The sequence below is a fragment of the Oreochromis aureus genome, linkage group 6 (assembly GCF_013358895.1).
Source record: "Oreochromis aureus strain Israel breed Guangdong linkage group 6, ZZ_aureus, whole genome shotgun sequence".
NCBI lineage: Eukaryota > Metazoa > Chordata > Actinopteri > Cichliformes > Cichlidae > Oreochromis > Oreochromis aureus.
This window is the reverse complement of record NC_052947.1, coordinates 25678108-25698403: the sequence shown is the minus strand read 5'-3', so window position 1 is coordinate 25698403 and position 20296 is coordinate 25678108. Positions and strand designations below refer to the sequence as shown.

General features: G+C 39.9%; 1 long non-coding RNA gene across 3 annotated transcripts in view; it reads left to right on the top strand.

Annotated features, from left to right (window-relative positions):
* The window catches only part of LOC116320736, a 34365-nt gene extending 16696 nt beyond the window's left edge, over window positions 1-17669 (top strand). The window contains exons 2-5 of one of the 3 annotated variants that reach the window (XR_005613393.1): window positions 10592-10742; window positions 15562-15687; window positions 15802-15906; window positions 16156-17669. This is a non-coding gene — a long non-coding RNA (uncharacterized LOC116320736). Of the gene's footprint in view, window positions 1-10591; window positions 10743-15561; window positions 15688-15801; window positions 15946-16155 lie in introns of all 3 variants that reach the window. The other 2 variants (XR_004199473.2, XR_005613394.1) reach the window with 2 other exon arrangements.
* The last annotated feature ends 2627 nt before the right edge of the window (window positions 17670-20296 follow it).

Below are 20296 nucleotides of genomic sequence, written 5' to 3'. Positions count from 1 at the left end.
TTATCTTATACTGGGCATTACTGGTGCAGCCCCTTAGTTCATCCTCCTTTCTTCTGATTGGCTGCCCCTCGTTAATAGAAGTCAGTGGGCGGGGGTTCTGTGCTCACAAGCCAGAGCTATGTACCATTAACTGGTAGCGACAGATTGCTGCCCCTCACTGAGCCTGGTTCTGACAGGGGTTTCTTCCTGTTAAATGGGAGTTTTTCCTTCCCACTGTTGCCAAATGCTTGTTCAAAGGTTAATGTTTGAATATTGGGATTTTCTCTGTTTTCTGGCCTTTACTTTACAATACATCGTGCTTCGAGCCGACGAATGTGATATGGCAAGTTAATTTACGCAACTGAACTGAATTAAGAAAACCTCTCAAGCCATTGTAACACATTTTTGACAGAAAATCAGGAAACTCATATTGGCCCTGGTTAATGTTTTTCATCGTGACTCACCTAAAAAGAGACAGTCTTCCAGAAAATGGTTACCAAAAGTATTTTCCTAACCATAATCACGTAGTTTTGGTGCCTAAGCATAACAAAACTGCAAGCGAAATTAAAAAAACAACTTAAAGTTGTGACTCAAGTTGTGACTCAACCTTTTCTGAGTTGTCACCAGATATCCAAAATTATACTGCGAATTAGTGGAGACATCAACGCCCCCCCCTCCAAACAAAGCGAAAAACATGGCACAAATCAGATAGGTGGAATACTCATGGCCATTTTTTAGATACTGAGCAAATGGACGAGAATTTACTTAAAATGTGGTTGTAGCCACATTAATTATCTTGCAAAGTGCCTTTAGATACAGAATAAATGTGTCAGTCCCTCTGCTCATTACAGCCAAGCCGTATCTGAAAAGACCCTATTAAGCTCTCACATGAGGGCTGACCAACAGTTTCATGCTGGCTATATATGAATGTATCTCACAGCAATAATATATAGCGAGTGCATGCGTAGCTATATGGTTTGTGTCTAATCCCAGGAATGTTGATGTGGTCCAGAGTTTAATAAATGGAGGCGTGGGTGGGGAGTAAGAGTCCCCTGGAGCAGAGTTAAGGTCTTAATGTACTAAAAAGCCTTGACCCAGACCATATACACCCACTCACAGGGACACAGCATCTTCTCTCCAGTCCAGCACATTCTTTCATACTTTGGCTACGCAGCAAAGAAATATGCACTTGGACATACACGGAGATATGCAAGCACAACATGGACGATATGACCTTAAACAATAAACATGCGCAAAATGTACCGAGTGGCTCAAACACACACACACACACACACACACACACACACACGAACACATCCTTGTTGACTTGTGTTGGTCGTTATTCAATGAGGAGCACATGACTTAAATCGGGTGTGGTGCATGACATCTTATCGAACAAAAGCGTCCCACAGAGAGAGCTGATGGGGGAGACGATCCCTCCCCGCTTGTCCTGTCTGTTGGGAGTCATGAGGTCTCCATCTCGTTTGCCACGCTGTGTCTCGTGGTTCAAAGTCCATAAAATGTTCAAGTTAAAAAAAAAATCCCCTGCTTTTAAAACTTTCAGCTGCGGTGGTGTGTTGTCAATAAATCAGCTGCTTTCCCTGAGGATAGCAACGTTATCTCCGGGAGGGAGAGGAAGTGCAAAACACTGCATGTTTTTCAAGAATGAAGCCTTTGAATTTCTTGTTGTGTCCTATAAATGTCTCACCTTGAGGGTCTGATGTCTCGCAGTGAGAATGGAGGGCTTGTATTCTACACATTCAACCCGTCGCTTCTACATGCTTCTGCAGTCATGCAGAAATAAACTCAAGTATGTTGATCACAGAAGCTTTATTGTGTTTTGTCTCATTAACGATCTCTTTTAAGTGTCTTGCTGATAAACTTGTCATTTAACTGTCAAAATCATGACGGCTACCTCCATGTTAGATCTTACAGGGAATATTTCTTCATTTAAGAGATATGCCAGTTTCTCAAATGCATTGTAGCATCGAACTTTTCTAACATTAACCAGCGGAGCTGAATATTAGAATGGAAATATCCATATCAGTTGGACCAGACATTACCCAGGCAGCCTCCTTGTAGAAAGTAAAGTCCAAATGAACACATGTGTGATTCACAGAGTGAGTTTCCATCACGTCCTGCCTCCTGCGCAGTCTATCCAGTCGCCACTCTTCGGCCAAACGTAAACTGCACAATGCATTTCAAGTGTCACTATGCATCTGTCACATGTGAGAAAAGCCAACTGTACAAAGTGCAGACCTGATTCTCTCAACATTATCTGGAATTTATGTGTAAAACTTGCTATAGTCTCATCAACCAAAGTTGCGCGTCACCATATATTAGCTTCAGTGATAAGATTATTTATCACAACAAATCTTTGCAACTGTTGCAACTGTTTTGGAGTCCAGTAAGGTTAATACAGGGGAAATACTGCGAGTTGCATACAAAAGCAGGTTGTTCAAGTGCTTCTGTGAGTGTTAAAATGGCTAAAAAAAATCTGAATTCCACAATGACAAGAGAAGTGAAAAGATGATTCTCAAGCTTACTCCTGAACATTCCCCTTCTCTTTCTATCTAGCTGAAAAAAGCTTGAAAAGTGTGAGCAAACTGGTGAAATCAAGCTGAGCAGAAAGGGGTAAACAGGACATATGTGTGCATGTGTCTGTATAATCCCATCACAAGATAGTGTCGTTGAGAGCCATTGCCCCGAGGCAGCTGGCCATAGTCCGTCAAGGGAACTTTAAATTAGAGTAATGCTCACTAACACAAGGTTAGACAGTTCATCTGCTGGAGAGATATGAAAAGGGGGGATTGTCTGGTGCTGTGCTGATGGCCCAGAGAAAATAGAGTGAAGAAGTTTTGAATCCCAGGCCTATACGTGGACATGGCTAAGTGTAGATTGAATTGAAGAACTGGAGGATGAATTGAGGCAGATGCAGACAGCGTTGCAGAGACTGAGTCCTTTGATAATTGATAATGGCCTTGACAAATGTAAGACAATGTAATATTAAAAAAAGTGAAGTAAAATAAAGTTTGTCAAATGATTTGTTTCTGGTTGTGTAAAATGCTGAATAAAGTTTGTTTAACACTAAAATTAACTGTCTCTTTGTCCATGTGCACAGAATATTTACTGTATAACGTTTAATTTAAATGATCAACAGTGTTAATGTATTAAATGTCCCGACACGGCTGGGCACAGTTGCTTTCGGCAGACGATACCCAAACAGGAGTAAACAGTGTATTTTTTACGGACTACTTTAACCTGTGGAATAATACAAATTTGGTGCTCTGACATTGTACATGTGGGACCAATTAAAAATAAACTACAGTGAACTGCACTGAACATCGTCAACCTTACAAGTATAAAAATGCAAAAGGCACATCTGAGGGAACACATGTGCATTTTTACGTGCAGGATAACTTCAAATAAAGTTCAGATAAGTACAAGTATGATTCATTTGACTGCTTCGAGTTCTCCATAAAAAAAAATGGTTACAAAATATTGTCGTTTCCGTTTACGATGAGCAATCTGCCACGATTGAAAGTGCTGAAGAACTCATGAATGGTTTACAGCATAAAACACATGAGCTTATTTAAAGCAGGAAGCTTATCCAAGAAAGCGTGCTATCAGGCTTCAACTGCTATGTAAAACTGGGTAGTTAGGCCTCCGTTGTCTATGCAAAGTGACAGCTAAAAAAACAGTCCCCTGAGCTCCGTGGGGAGAAGAGACGTGTAAATGATCTAAGTAATCTTGTTTAGATCAGCTTTTCTGAAGATATAACTGACAAGCGCACACAAACAGGAAAAATGAGTCAGACATTCCTTGCATATGAAATGCACTCCTCTCACAAATGTTATGATAAGCTATGGTAAATGCTGCTCTTTGCTGCACTTTCACTTTACAAAAAAAAGTTCTCCTTTTTATTCTGAGAAAGAGGAATGACACAAATGCTGCAGCCGGAGATGTTCTAAAATATACCCTCTTTAACTGCAGCACTATACAGTACCTTATCTGGTATGTGTTGATATCACTATTAGTCATGTCTAAAGAATCTGTGAGTGTTTGTGAGAGTTTTGTTTCCCTAGGCAAAGTTTGGCAAACCACAAAATTCCTTTAAATCTCCCCCAACTCCACCAAATTATTAACAGCTCCAAACACAGCATATTTAAAAATGCTTTGAAATTCGAGTTCGAATAAAAGAATGGGCTCGGAAATACAAGCAGAGCGTTGGCAGGATGAATTATCATTCTGATTTTGCAGAATTTTAATAAATTCTCTTTATTTTTTTATTGTAGCTAATATTTTTGAGCAATAATTCACTCTCATTTGTTTAATCTTCTCATGAGCCCTTAAGCCCAAACTGAGCTTTGGGAAAGCACCTATCTGATGAGTTCACAGGCAAAAGTGAGGAGGGAAAAAAGCCCTTTTTACCTGCCAGTGATCCAGCACATCATATTTAAAACAAAGCAAAACAAAACAAAAACTTAAGCAGTTTAAGTGTGGGAGGCCAGTGATGTGCCCCACCCAAGTAACTACCCTTTCACAGAGTCAATGAGCCCAACCCTGGAGCTGTATCTCCAGACTTACCAATAATTCCTAACTGCCTGACCCAGAAGCTGCATCAGGAGGCCCCGTCGCACAGCCTGTGATCCACACCCCGGAGCTGCACTGGAGGAACTGCTCACACAGCCCAGTGGGACCAGTCTTGGATGTGCAAACATGCAGGCACGCCTTATCTGTGCTGTTTTCTGACAGATACTGAACAGATACAAAGACAGCTGCAGAAAAAAAGAAAAACAGCAAAAGCACACCTACAAACTTTTCATATTACTCTTCATTTCCTATATTAAAAAAAAAAAAATCAAGGTTACCAGTTACTAAACACAGTTACAGGGCTAAAATGTCTGCAGCAACTTGTGTGTTTATCATCGGTAAATACACACAGCTGTTAGAGTCCAGCGTAGCCAGTGAACAATGCTGGCAGCTACACACCTCCAGCACAAGGGACACATTAAGAGAAATAGTAGGAGGAACTGGCCCACACTTTGTGTGTGTGAGGGAGTGTTTAATGTATAATGTCCTCACCCTGAGAGTAGGTTGAAAATCTTATTGCAGGCGAATGGATTGCAAAATGTTAGTGTGAAGTGGAACAGGATCTATTTAAAGCCATGTAAGTAAATACACGCTTCTTTTATGGAATTTTCTTCTACATGAATCAATCGTTGGAAAGCAGAAAATGTCACACTATTCTGCTTTCATTTCTCTTTCACATATGCTCAATTCTGCTTAAAGTTCATGTCAAGTTTCAAATATCCTTTAGAATGAGGCCATTTGGCAACATCTGTAAAGTTTTATAAGTTTTCAGTACCTGGCTAAATGTGTAAGTTAATTTCAGTACCAAGCGTGGTGGCTTCTGCTCAGTGTTCCCAAACAGACGAGAACATGGGCCTGTGCGATTACGAACAGGATTCCAGCACCTTCACTTATTAATGAAATCAAAAAGAAAGTTTCATACATAATATGTCCTGAAGCCTAGAGTTCCTCCAGCTGATGACAGATGATACTCAATCAACATATCGTGAAGTGATTTCACCCAGCGAGCCGGCCTGCAGACGCTACTCACACCTTTTTTCCCCACCGTGTTATCCCTGTCATGCGTGTAGATGACATAAAGTTGCAGTCGCAGTACTAGTAGGTGCTACAGAAGGAGAAGAGCAAAAATGAACTTGTTTTTCTTTGTTTGAAGTGGCAGGTAATTTCAAATGCAACGCTTCAAATAACTCAGCAAATATCACCAAACACAAGCTGTTTCTCTATAATTTGGCACACAATCTGTCTTCTTAGTTAACTGCACATCTGCTGCAGCTGGGGAAGAAAATGGTAATGTGTGATAACTTCACTTCAGAGATTGTGAAAGGTGTAAGAAATGGAAGAGAGAAGAGAAAAATTAGAAATTTAAGTCAAAACTGCATCAAATTTTTTTTAATTTAAAGCTTCTATGAGATATCCCTTTAAAAAAAAAAAATTATTTATTTAAATCAGATACTGGATCTGTGCATGATGTCGTGCGAGAATGATCCAGTGTTGTGTTGTGAAATGTCTTAACAAACTACAAAAAGAATAATTTGATATTGTCAGGTCCTTTTCTTTATCCCAGAGCACAGGACATCCATGATCGGTCAGACCACAGGACAGTTTTCCGCTTCGTCTCAGTGCATCTTTAATTAGCTTCCACCCAGAGACGGCAGCAGCATTGCTGCATTTTGTTTATGTATGACTTTTCTTCATTGGATGGTTAAGTTTTGACTTGGATTTGTGAGGGAAAAAATGTGCTCACTGACAATGGTTTTTAGAAGTTTTCTTTAGCTCCTGCAGAGATTTTCACTACAGACTTGTGTCTGTTTTCAATGTGGAGATCACAGCCAGCGTTCAGTACTGATATTCAGCCTGTTCCCTTAGGTACAGAGATTTTCCAGGTCTCTGAATCCTAATGATACATGCACTGTAGATGATGAAATTCTGTATTTCTCTGGAAGTTTATCTTGAGAAATAAAAACTCTTTGATTGTTGGGCTACTGTCTCAGTAATGCTGTTTTTAGAGAAGTTACACAACTTTCCAGTCTTTCACTGCACCATGTTGCTGCCAGTATCAGTATTTAATATGGTGTACTCTTTCCATCATTTTCTTCAGCTTTTCTTCTTTAAGTTTTTTCTTTATAGGTTTATGTTTAATGTTTTAGCCGCTGTTACAGCAACTTCCCCCTTATTTTTAAAAATAAATTCTCTCTTACCTTTAAATATAGGAAGCAAATCAATGCTTTCTATTTATATTTATATTTTACTCAGCCTAACTACTTCATGGAAACAGTGTTGTGCTTGTCAAGTCCCACAGAGCGAGATGATTTTACAGAAGCAGTAGAGAGCCATGTTCACCTACTGGCATGTTCCATTGCTCAACCTGTTGATCAGGCTCTTTCCAAAAGAGCCTGAATGCTTATATTACTATGAGGTGTTTCCTTTTAAAAGTGGCACAATTGGGATGTGGTTTATCTGTCTAAAGAAAGAAATTTATTTTAAAATTTGCGTAGGATGGACATTTTTGAGGTAACGAACATGTACACACTGGCAGCACCTCAGAGGGTGAAGAAATAAAACATCCGAAATAAAACGCCCTCATAAAACCAAGATAATGATGTGGGCGAAGGGCTAAATTGACAAGACGTACTTGCTGGGGAATTAATTTCAGAGTCTGTCTTAGTTTTGCAAGAGTAAGATATCTCATGTTTCAACAGCAATCCCAATGGCCTACAGCGACACATGACCCCAACATGGAACTTAGTCACTGGTATGGCTGGCTGTGAACACACACACACACACATACGCAGGAGAACCTCCCTCTTAGCAAACCCTATTTTTTTCACAGCGGCCGTTGTGAGTAGCAGACGGTTTTGCCATCCCTCTCCCAAAATAGCTGTCCGTTAGCACAGGCAGGTCAGATGGTTTTGAAACATCCATGGCAAACGGCGCTGGAGTGAAGGGTGGAGGGGGCAACAAGTGTGTGACCACCTCTTGGAGGGCTCCACAGAGGTGGGCGTGGGTGGGCGTCAAATAGAGACTTTTTTTCACACTTTGGTGACAATGAGTGCTTAACAACAAAGAGGAGTGTCTAAGAAAAACTGGTAATATGTGTGTGTATGAATGTGTAAGCAAAAGGTGGCGCATGGTTAATTTCCAATATTTTAGCATATTTATATGGAGTATTGATGTCACTTCCTTGGCGTGTACAACGTTTTGCTCTCAACTCAACACAACTTTTTTCTTTCTCAAAAAAACAAAACAGAAACTAACTGGCAAAAACAGAAGTACTGTGAGTTTGACTAAAGGATTACAGAAAATAAAACTACTGCTCCAATCAAATTTTAAAAGTGTATCAGCACAGAGATTCAGAGTCGTAACTGTAACGTGTTTTTTTTCCCTTAAAAAAATCAACACCATTTGATCTTCTTCACGGTGCTGCTTAACTTGGCCATTTTCTATATTCACTGCCATGTTTTTACCGTTAATGGTCTGCAGATAAAAGGAAATGGTGCTCTTTAAAATGTAATCTGACTGCATGTAGTGAGCCGTACAATGATATATTACAGTATGTTTGGACAGCCTATATAAATGGCGGATAGACTGGTACTTAAAGCATTTTTTCTTTATTAGAAACCATATTCACCTCGTCACCAAGCACTTTCTAACTATCAAGGACACACTGCCACACCGATGGATGCAACATGGGTATTATGGTGTTGAGTGCATTGCCCATGGACACTTACTGTACTGTACCTCAACCTATAGCCGTGGGTTCTGGGTAGTGACTGAAAGAATTAGATCACAAATACAAGCAGGGGAAATTAGCTTACTCTGAAGGATGGCTGTCATTTGTCATTTGGGAAGGGCTTATAGTAGAGCTGCTATTCCTCCACATCAAAGGATTGCTATGATGCCTCCAGGTGTTTCAGGTTGTCCCAACGGGAGAAGGCCCAAAGGCAGACACTGGGCACGCTGGAGAGATTGATGTCTCTCGGCTGACCTGGGAATGCCACCGTGTTTTCCTGGATGAGCTGGAGGGCTAGCTGGGGAAAGGGAGGTCCGGATGTCTCTCTTTACACTGCCTATCCCACGACCTGAACATCACAAAATGGATGACTGGGACTTTAGTGCAGCGGTCCCCAACCCCCGGGCCTCGGACCGGTACCGGTCCGTGAGTCGTTTGGTACCGGGCCGCGAGAGTTGAGGCTCAGGTGTGAAATGTATGGTTTTCAGGGTTTTTATAGGTTTTCAGCGTTATTTTGTTATCGTTTTTATCGTTAACTCTGTTTTCCTGGGTCTTTTCACGTGTGTTATGAATAAATCTTCTTTTTTTCGGTACCGGTACTAGTTTTATTTTGTTGTATTTATCCGCGACACCTTATTGCTGGTCCGTGAAAATATTGTCGGGCATAAACCGGTCCGTGGCGCAAAAAAGGTTGGGGACCGCTGCTTTAGTGCACATATTGCAGGGGCCAGGGATCAAACCAACGATTTTCTGATTAGCAGACCATACGGTCTTATCCTCTGAGACACAATATGTGTGTAAATATGTGTGTGCAAAGCCTTTCAAGTGGTCAATCTGCTGGTTAAGCGATGACATATTAAGCCGCTACTTCTTCCCTGTGGTAATGTGTTTATATTAGCATAACCAAGGCTTTATAGCTAGCCACCAGGTAACACTCATTATATGTCAACTAGCCCAACATCACTAACCCTCCAAATGTCGTTGTTAATTAGTTTTCTGTCATTGCGTATGTCCAAAGTGATATCACAGCTATATATGCTTTAGTTTTTTAGAGATATTTAAGTCAGTACACGGTATTATCATCTTTAGCCAGAAACTAGCAAGCTAACTTCCTGCCAACTTTGAACTTAGCCAAATCTTATTTTCTTTGATGTCTGGATGTTAAACTTTATTGCACCAACTGGGAGATCAGCCACAGTGGAGCCAAAAGAATATGCACCATTGTTAACTCTTACTGTTTGATTTAATTTTAGGGAGGTGACTTTGGACCCTAGAAATGGCTAATTATATCAGATTTAACAAGCGTAAAATCTATGAAAGCAGTATGTAAACGCCAGCTCATTTACAATACTGTAGTGAAACTCTTCTTTTAAAGTTGTACATGTAGTTACAAATGTCAGTTGAAGAAGGCTTTCGTACCTCTGAAACAGAATCCAGAAGTTTGGGTTTCACTTCGGCTCTATGAAAATAGCACAAGCAAATGACCCTGTGCAGGATGTTGGATTATTTTCCACTCACACAGCTCTAGATGGGAATCATCTGACAATAAGAGTTTTCAACAAAACCCATATAACTATGTCGAGAGCAGGGTAGTGAAGTAAAGCTCCAAGATATGTTAAACAAACAAACAGTGGCTTCTAAGAATCTATGAAATCATTTCCTGCTGACTTCCTTTATGTTTTCACACAACAATCAGAACCATGACAAAAGTTATTTGTGTACATCAGCTTAATGAAATTTTGCTAACAAATTTATAGTCAGTAAGCGAGCAATCACATGCCCATCTGCTTTGATCAAGTCCCATCGAAGTTACTTTTTAGCCATACTAGCACACCCAGTCCGCCAAAGAGTTGGCTAAAAGTTTAGATGACCTCAAGCCAGCGACAGCAGAAGATAGATCCATCTTTAACTCTCTGTACGTCCCATTCACAGGCAGGAATTTGGCGTATTGATTCATCATATAAGAAGGCCGAAGCTTGACAGGCCAACTGAACATGCAGTTTCCTAATGACTTAACCACATCAACTATTTCTCTTGTGTGCCATTCACCCCCCCTTCTCCTCTCCCTTTAGGCACCAACCGTAGCTAGAACATGGTGAGTCACGTTGGAACAAAAAGCCCCATTCAAAACACACATGTATATACACACACACACACACACACACACACACACACACACACGCACACCCACATACACACTCACAAACTCCTGATCAACTCTAGCCAGCCTGCCTTTTAATAAAAACTCCTTCTCTTATTGAGTAACCCCCCACCCCCTTCAATCTCCAGGCAGAACTGGATCGCCACAGCCAGATCAGGCCAATCCAATTGCCGAGCAGGGATCAAGTCACCATGCTGGTGCTGCTCCCAGAAATCATCAGAAGCCAAACCTCCTGAGGTCTTCCTACCACATCACAAAGCCTGCTGCCTGGGCACATGAGTATGAGTGTGTGTGTGTGTGTTTGTGTGTGTGACACAGAAAAAAAACGCAGGATTAAAAGATAAAAACCATACGAGCAAACCAAATCTATTTTGAAGTACTATGACTTCCTTCCTCAAACAAGTCCTCAGCTGCCTTATTCGTCCCACATGACACACCATCATGATCACTCACTGGCCTTTCCACAAGCCTACGCTCTGTATAGGGGTACTTTTTTCATTTTATTGGCTTATTTTCACAATGTTGAGAAATATTCAGTCATCAGACCTATCTGGTTCGCTGATTTTTTTCTCTTGCTGGAAATATTTACAATATTTATAATCCAAAGACGAAGTCGCAAAATGCCAGTGTGTTCTCACCCCAGAGCAACAAAAATTGCTTTCTGGCCGCTGCAGCTGGTGTCTTCAATTGTCTGTGCTTTGATACACCAGCCACAGCAATTTTTTGAATTTTAGAGCCATTAAGTCCAACAGTTGGAGAGTGGACGTGTGTCAGCTAGAAGATCAACTGTCTTTGAGTTTTGAATTTTGCTTCAGTAATTTTTTACTCACTTTCTAATGTTGCGTTTACTTGCTGGTTAGGGTTAAGTTAATGTATGCCCCATCACAATATTAACCCTGCATGTTTAAAAAAAGAAAATTCTTACCAAGTGCATTTAAATTTGATGCCAAGGGGTTCTTCAGAAGCCTGCTAATGTGATTGATTAGGAGTGACAGATCTGCATAACTCATGCCTAAAAAGGGTCCATTAGGCTTAGATGCCAAAGGTCAACTTGAAGAATTCAGGAACTTAGACAAGACAGCATTTAAAATAAAAAATATGTGAAATATTCTAAGATGAAAATATAAATCTCATTATAAAATCAAAGTCTTGCACACAAGTTAATATAAAGTCTTGGAAAAAGACTTTATATTAAGTAGCAACGGTAGAAGGTAAACATACTTAATTACTTAAGAAAGTTTAACCTTTATCTGAAGCTCTGTGAGGATCCAGCAGTCTGAAAAACCAAGTGAAGATGTTTCAATACAAATCCCATGGACAGAAACTAAAATATAGAATTTTGCATTAAAAACATATACACTTAGAGATATCAATTTCCATATCCGTGTTACTATAATATACAAAATCTGTGTTTGTCTGCCTTGGTTTGTTTACGTCTTTGTCTGCAAACCCCTCTGCAAATTTGCTGTAACATGGTAACAATGGAAGAAATAAATATCCATTGGCGATGGGATGTTGGGAAGATAAACTTCTCAACTTCCAGAGGAGCAACTCTCTACCAATGAGAGTGAAGAATACCAATGACTGACATATGACCTGGTAGTAAGGACTTTAGAAGGTTACCAGGACAACCAGAGCCTGGAATGTATAAAAGCCACCAGCTGTGAGCATCAAAGCAACGCGCAATGAGCGACTCACTTCCAGTGTGTACGTAGCTTTAGGCCACCCAAGGTTTTAGCCATTTTAGCAAATGGCTAAAATAATCTTATCACTCTGTAACCTCTTATTAAGGCATCCTGTGGTTTCAAGTTCACAACAATACCATCAAATTTAAATTCACAAAAGTTGAATTATTCACGACATGTTATAATGTGATCAGTTTTCCAAGGGCATGAACAGACCAGTCAATACTATAGTGTAGACACGTACTAGTAAATAGTATAAAGCACTACAACACAAAACACAATGAATCCAATTACATGAAAACAATACATAAATAAGTCAGTAATTGTGATTACTACTGTATCATCTTATGAAAGTGTAAGTACAAAAATTGTTTGTTTAGTGAGAAGAAGGTAATGATAGTATTCAAATGATTTAGTAAATTACTTCTGTTTGACAACTAAATCCAACCCAACAATAGAATCAACTCACAAATAAATAATTTCTTTTCTGAACTCCACTCGGTTTGAAGAACTCTGTAAAGATCTCCAGTGTACTTACACTTGTTTATCATAACGGTATGAAACATGCTTTCTCCAGGCATTGTGCCAGTATTCACACTAACAAGAGGAATCCCTATGTAGGTAACAAAGTATGAGTCATACGCTAGTATGTGTGTGCCTCGTTTAGAATAAGTTCATAGAGAGGTGCTTCACACAGTTTTTTGATGTCACGATCATTTGTAGTGTGACCTTTGGTAACCTGTGGTTCAAAGATTTCTGAAGAAAGGCTTACAAACTGCTTGCAGTTTCCATCGGGTAACATGGCAAATAAGAACAAGTGAAAGATGTTTGCTTGATTTTTGAGATTATTACATACTATGTATTTTACACTAGAAAGTCCATAAATGTAAGCATGAAAAGAGCCAAGTTGGAAATGTGTTCTCTTTTATCTAACAGTTGAGTTAATTTGACTGGAAAAACGTTTTTCTGTGCATGACTGTTCGCTCCAAGTACGGGAGTCAAGTTCCCAGTTGAAAAGCAAATAGAGTACTCGGCACATTTGCGTTGATATTGTGTTTATGGTGGTGGGGCGTGGAAGGCCGGAGTTATCCCCGGGGGAAACTGTCTACCTGTGACATATGAGGCAATTATCCAAACACACACAGACCCTCCATTACTGACATCCAGTCCAGCAGTTTAACTGTCTCTGCATGTTCTGTAGGTGCACACCGCTTAGAAAACATGTATACTCCTAAAGAAAACTTGTACCAAATGCTTCCCATAAACATGCTCAAAAAGTGTCCTTAAAGTTTAAAAATGCTTCTGATCAAATTCTCATGACATGCTTTAGTGATTTAGTTGTGACTTAGAGTTATTTCAGGTATTTAACTCAGTTCAATGAGCTGTGGCAGCACAGCCAAATATATGTTTACTCTGGCTAACTCCCAGTGTATGCACAGCGGCACAATCATGATCAAGGTCATAAAGTTATGGATATGAATGGCATGTCAGTACAGTTTACTTCATGATGTTTCCTGCCTGTGGTGACTAACCTCTGCTTTTTGGCTTACACTTAATTGCAAGAGATCTCAATCAGTAAAATCTCATTTTAGTGTTTTTTTAGCGATATAGTTGGCAGGAGAGTAAATTCTGATATGAAACGCAAAAGATCAAATTTTGTCTTCAAGTTGGTGGGAAAAGTGTGCTAAACGTGATGGTGCCAACAAGCCTTGTTTACCATCTTAATCCAATGTATCAACATGCTAACATTTACTTATTAGAACTGAACAAAGTACAGCCGTGGCTGATGGGACGGTGTATTTGCTTTGCCAGTATTTAGTCATCCAATAGCCAAGCCAGTAGACCAATTAAAATTTTAAACTGGTGACTGGTTTAGAGGCTAAAGTTAGAGTTGCTGAGACATCTTCTTTAAAACCACAAATATGAACCTCATGTTCGTGCCTGAAGTGGTCACCAAACCAGAAAATCTCTCAGAAATCAGTGTTGATATGTTTTAATTTGGAACGAAGTTGTTCACCGACAATAGGAAGACTAAGACACCAACACTGCTGTTCATTAATCTGCTAACACTGCTAAAAAGCCAAAAGTTGTTAAGCCGGCGTATCGCTATTACCTCAGGATCCCATGTCTCTAAACTGTACAAAGGCAGACCAGCACTGAATTAAAAAAAGAAAAAGGAACAGTCGGCTGCGTGGTCGATAGTTCATATTTTCAACATGTTTTTCTTTGTGAGCCCAGACAGATTTTTCAGACTATTATGTTTGCTTATCTGCAGCATGGGTTGCATCATGTGGAGAACTGATGCAATTCCCTCACTTAGCATGTAAAAGGACATATCTACAGGCAATGGTGTATTTTGTCCTTACATAGCATGAATACAGGAAGACTTTGGGTCTCTGTTAAAAAAGAAAAGGCAATAGTAATAATAGACATTGTTGAGAGGCATTTTTTCATATTCCCATAACTCTCATTTGGCTCCTGACCCAGATTAAAAAAAAAAAAAAAAAACTCTAACAAAAATGCCTAATGGGGATTGTGTAGACCTGCAGCACACTTTGTGGCATGTGCAACGCTGGGTGTGGTGAGAACAGAAGCCATGACGGAGGTTACTAAGAGGAAAGAGGAGAGCTTGGAAAGCAAGGATGAGTCAGTGTCATCAGCCAGACTGTATCTCAATATAAAGGGCAGGGGTGACAACCTGTCTTCCCCACACCCACGCCCACTCTCCATCCCTCTCATCCACCCCTCCCGCCTTGCCCAGAAATCTAATACCAACTAAGGAGACCAGAGGGTGGTATTTTACCAAACCAATTTATAATAAACCGACACCAACTCAGTGTGAGTCACAAAGGAATTTCCCTGACACATATTTTAACCAAAGACAGTCTTTCTTACTTTCAACATCCTGTTTGAGATCTATGGCATCAAGTAAACTAGGTCATATGCACCAAGGCCTTCAGTTCAGACACACCTCAAACATTAGCAATCGTCTAAATATGCATGAGTCTGTTTTTACTTGTGTTTGTTTAATTATAGGATGTTTACTCAGGCAATTATTGCATTTTATTTTTACTTTGTCTAGACTAACTACTTAATGGTAGTTCTTTGGTCTTATTACACTAAATGCTTTAATCTACAGTGAGGGAAATAATTATTTAATCCCCTGCTGAATTAAGTTTTTTTTACACATTACATTAAAAGTTATAAATTAAAGTACTTGATCCGCAAACAAAACATGACATAGTACTTGGTGGAGAAACCCTAGCTGGCAAGCACAGCGGTAAGAAGTTTCTGTAGTGGGATACCAGGTTTGCACACATCTCAGGTGCCATTTTAGCGATTTCTACAGGATTGAGGTCTGTAGCTTAATGTGCTTCTAGCCACTCCTTTGTTGCCTTGATGATATGTTTCAGGTCATTGTGATGCTGAAAGACCTGTCCACAACCCGGAAAGGAGGTTCTCTTCCAAGATTTTATGGTCCATTGGCTCAAAGTGTTGAAGTTGTCCTGTACAATCTCAAATGGATCTCCAGATTGAGGGTGATTGATGGTTGTTTTATATTTCTTCCATTTCCAAATAATCGCACCAATAGCTGTCACCATCTGGCCAAGCTGCTTGTTGACGATCTTGTATCCCCTTCAAACCTTGTGCAGGTCTACGGTTTTGTCCCTGACGTCCTTTGACCACTCTTTGGTCTTGCCCATGGTGGTGGAGAGGTTGGAATGGAAGAAACTGAATCTGATCCAGAGTCTTTGTTGGTTTGTAGGAGAAAATGCACATCAATTTCTAACTTTTATGTAATTGTGTTCTTTTTTGTTGATATTCTGTCTCTTTCCATTAAAATGCAAATACCTTAAAAATTAGAGACTGTTCATTCTTTCTAATTAAGCAAACTTACAAATGATCAAATAATTATTGCCCACATTGTACATTGTTTCTTTGACCTTACATCAGATAACTGACAACCCAACCTGTGTGTGTGTGTGTGTGTCTCCTTTGTTGAACAGATGCATCAGACAGATGAACTGACTGCAGTGAAAAGGGAGTAAAATACCTGCAGGAGGAGCGTCGGATCTTTTTTTGTTTGTTATTTTTATTCTTGTATTTAAAAGATCTCAGTCTAGCTCTCAGGGAAGTAAAAGGGAGTCTGAGCTGTAACAGGAGTGTGTGTGTGTGAGATCACATCATGTGTGAGTTTGAGCACACTGTGTGTGTGTGTGCATGTGTGTGAGATTAGAGAAGGGCAAAGAGTTGAGGTGGTGTTTGATGCTAGTCTCAGTGGCAGGCTTCAAAAAAACTAAAACAAAAACCTGTCACTCAGCTTCTCTCCACGCAATGCATACACACACAAACACACATGTGACCACCCGCATACACTGCACTCACACAATCTGGCTCTCCAGCACAGCCATAGACTTCTAGCAGCAACACCTCTGACCATGTAAAACCTCTCTCCCTGTGCAGGCACACACATGCATTAATACTTGCACACACATGCAACCTTATAGGCACACATATAGAACAGTTCTAAGCATACAAATAACAAATAAACCGAGTCAATTCAGTGTACAATCGGAGTATCATAAAGGATCAATTCCTGCAGAACACGCACATGTACTGGAGTACACGTGCACAGACATACAGACTTACTGTATGGATGCTGTACTCTTGTGTGTAATCCTAAAGTAAATAGGGTGCTAAGTAAACGCCTAACTCAGCAACTTATTCTCTTTGTCACGTACACACATTTAACCAGCACCCAAGCTGGGAGATCTTGGTCTTTCCTTTACAGTAGGTCATTTCTTTCAACAGATTTATCACCGGTGTTGCACAACCCATTCGATTATCTGTGTCTGTGTGCCCTTCGTGAGAGAGTGACCAACTGAGCTTCTGTGATAGTGTCTCTGCGGGTGTTTGTGTGTATCAGAGGGCCGTAGGCTCAAGCTATTAAGATCAGTATAGTGGTGAGATATGTGATCTGAGGGATGCTACTTCAGAGAAGTGAACAAAGCAGATGCTGTTCCAGAGAAGAAACTGCACAAGGCCAACATACGAACCCTGGGGGACCCCTCCACAGTGCTAGCTTTGGAGCAACTATTGTATTTGGCCAAATGTATTAGCGCCAACAGTTTAATCTAACACAGTATAAAGGACTGCCAAGAAAATCTGATGTGTTATTATTGTCACGTTTAACCATCTGTCTTGGGGTTTTGGTCCAAATTTCTTATTCACAAAGTTGAATAATATCAGGCCCTCCCAACAGGGATGTTTGTGACAACGCATTGATATTCCTGACAATATATGTAATATATTTACAACAAACATATTATTTGTTGTAAAATGCCTAAATATAGGCAGCTGAGATAAGCTGAGATTTCACAGTGATGAGAACTGATGAGAAAGGGTCTGCTTTACATATGTATGAATACAAATTTTTAAATATATTAAATATATTAAAGGCTGTTACTATACATTTTATTTGTAATATAAATAATATAATAATTTTGTACAAACAGACGAAAAGGAATAAATGATAATAAATAAGTTATATTGCTAATGTGAGAATTTGATGTTGTTAGTTACGAACCTGTGACGTGAACACCATGTCAGATAAGGATTATAAAAAACGCTATAATATATAATATATAAATGTATTTTACAGGAGAAAAGAAAACCCATAAAAACTTACCTGGAATGATTTAAATGTTATTTTGCTGTTTTGGTTTAAACTAATTTTAAAATTTAAATTTACAGTAGACCTTAATATATTACAAAAGGAACACAAATTTCTATTTCTATTTCAAAATCATTCCCGAATACCAGACCGTTAATTTAACCGCAGTCTAAATAATCCTGCTTACAATTTTTTAGTCAGCAATGATTTTGTGTGAGGGAAATTCTGCACTCTGTTATTTGGTTTCTGCAACCTTTTAATAGCTTCAAAAGAATCCCGGCTTTTAAACACACACACACACACACACACACACACACACACACACACACACACACACACACACACACACACACACACACACACACACACACACACACACACACACTAATGTCATATGAGGGTGACTGTTTGAAACAGCCTTCTTCCACGTGTCCTGCAAACCACTCAAATTATAAAACTGGAAATCAAAATGATTTAAAATAAGGATAAAGTCAAGAAAGCGTACAGAAAAATAAGAGAACAGCTCTTTTAAAAAAATACCACCTATTTTAGTCACACTTACTATCCTATAGTCAATCATAATTGATCTGAAATCACTTTTCTCGGTGTGTTTTTTTCAAGCCAAACACCAAACAAAAGGAAAAGAAAACAGATATTTTAAAAACATCAGTGTCAGAAAGGTTTCAGTTTCGGTCTGTTACAGTAAAAACTGACAGAATAAATTAGCCTTATCCTGACTTAAATTATATCAGTATTTTTTTGTCTCCTGGAGAAATCACAGGATTAAAAGTGCTATGATTTTTGTAACTGTGCTTGGCAGCAACTGGATGCCTGCAGCCGCTTCCAGCACAACAGCACAGCACACAAACATGTATGAATAAGTTATGAAACATGAATCCATTTGGTCTGCGTTCAACAGATCTTTCTCCTTTTATTGCACTTATTGAACTCGATACATCTGACAAAGCTTAAGGCCGCAATGCAGCCAAATTCTTGTAAAGGAATCTTCTGTCGATTTCACTCCGTTTTCATCGAACCTTGGTTTGTGCTCTGGCAACGGGAGCAAAGCCAAGCACATTTCTCTGAGTCATCACAGAGGGGGAGAGAGGGAGGAGGGGAAACAGGAGGAGGAGAAGAAGAAGAAGAAGGAGACGAAGAAGAAGAAGGGGGAGGAGGAGAAGCAGGAGGTGGCAAGTCTGGAGTTTCCCTCTTGCTCTTGCAGTCGAAGGCCTACACCGAGCAGCAACAAGCTGAGAAAACCGTGCTCTATTGTTTAAGGCCTGCTGGCAAAGTGAGCCTTCCTGAAACTCAGCAAACAACTATCACACAAATGGGAGACGAGCCAAAACTCTGCTCACTGAGAGACCTGCCAAAGTGGTAGAAAGCTGTTGTGTGGGAAGTTTAGAAGGACTTTAGTAGAAATTGTTGTTTTCTTTGCCTGGCAGTAAGACAAAAATACTTTCAATGTAACCTTAAAAGGGACGAGAAAGCGTGGAATAAAACCTTCATCTATGGGAAAAAGAGAGAGGTTATAATCAAGTTGCTTCAGTCTTGCAGTGAGAGGAGAGGTGATTGGGTGTGTGACAACCATTAATTATCAATTCCTAAAATATATAGTTTTGTGTTGCGGTTATGACAGTTGTCTTTTTAAAATGCTGAACAATGTTGGTAAAGTATGTCATTTAAGTGCCGTAAATGTGTTTACTGCATGCTACTTACAGCTATTGTGGGTTAGGAGTGCAGCTATTTGTAAGAAAGGAAGAGGAAATCGACAAAACTGCCACATGATTGATGGTTTCTATGAAGCAAATAGCCACGCCTCTCCTTCTAGGAATCCTTACAAGCTTCATTTTTTTAAAAAAAGAAACAGTTTACAACACGAAGAGTTACACTCAGCAAATGGAAATGCTGAAAAATAACTAAACCATCAGAGAGTTTTGCATCTCCGGACCAGCTGCGAGTGGAAGCTTGTCAGAGTGACAAGCTTATTGTTATCTTTCTGGCAACAAGCAACAAGTTGAAGAAATGATAAATGAATGAAAACAGCGAGAGAAGGTCAACCGCGAGAAATGCAGCAGTGCTTCAAAAGTGTAACCCTTTATTTCTCGTCTTGGGCTCTGTTCAAATAGCCGGCAGGTTCGCATGTCCCCTTGGACCTTTCAGGCAGCTCTACTGTTTGTTTTCCACTCCAACGTGGGGACAGATTTGGACAAGGGCGACTGCAGAGTCTATTTTCTCCACCTGGAAGCTTGGAACGGTGGGGAGGGAAACTCAAGACTGGTTTTACCCGCTTCCTGGAAACGGTAAAGCAAGCGGGAGGCCCCGCTGTCAGGGAAAGGGGTAGCGAAAGACAGGGAGAGAGAGACTATGTGACAGTGTGCACAGAGAGAGCGACTAAAGCCTCTGTCCAACAGATAAGAAATATGTGTGAATGCATGAGTGGGCGTGTTTATTTGCCTGCCTGCCTTGTCTGT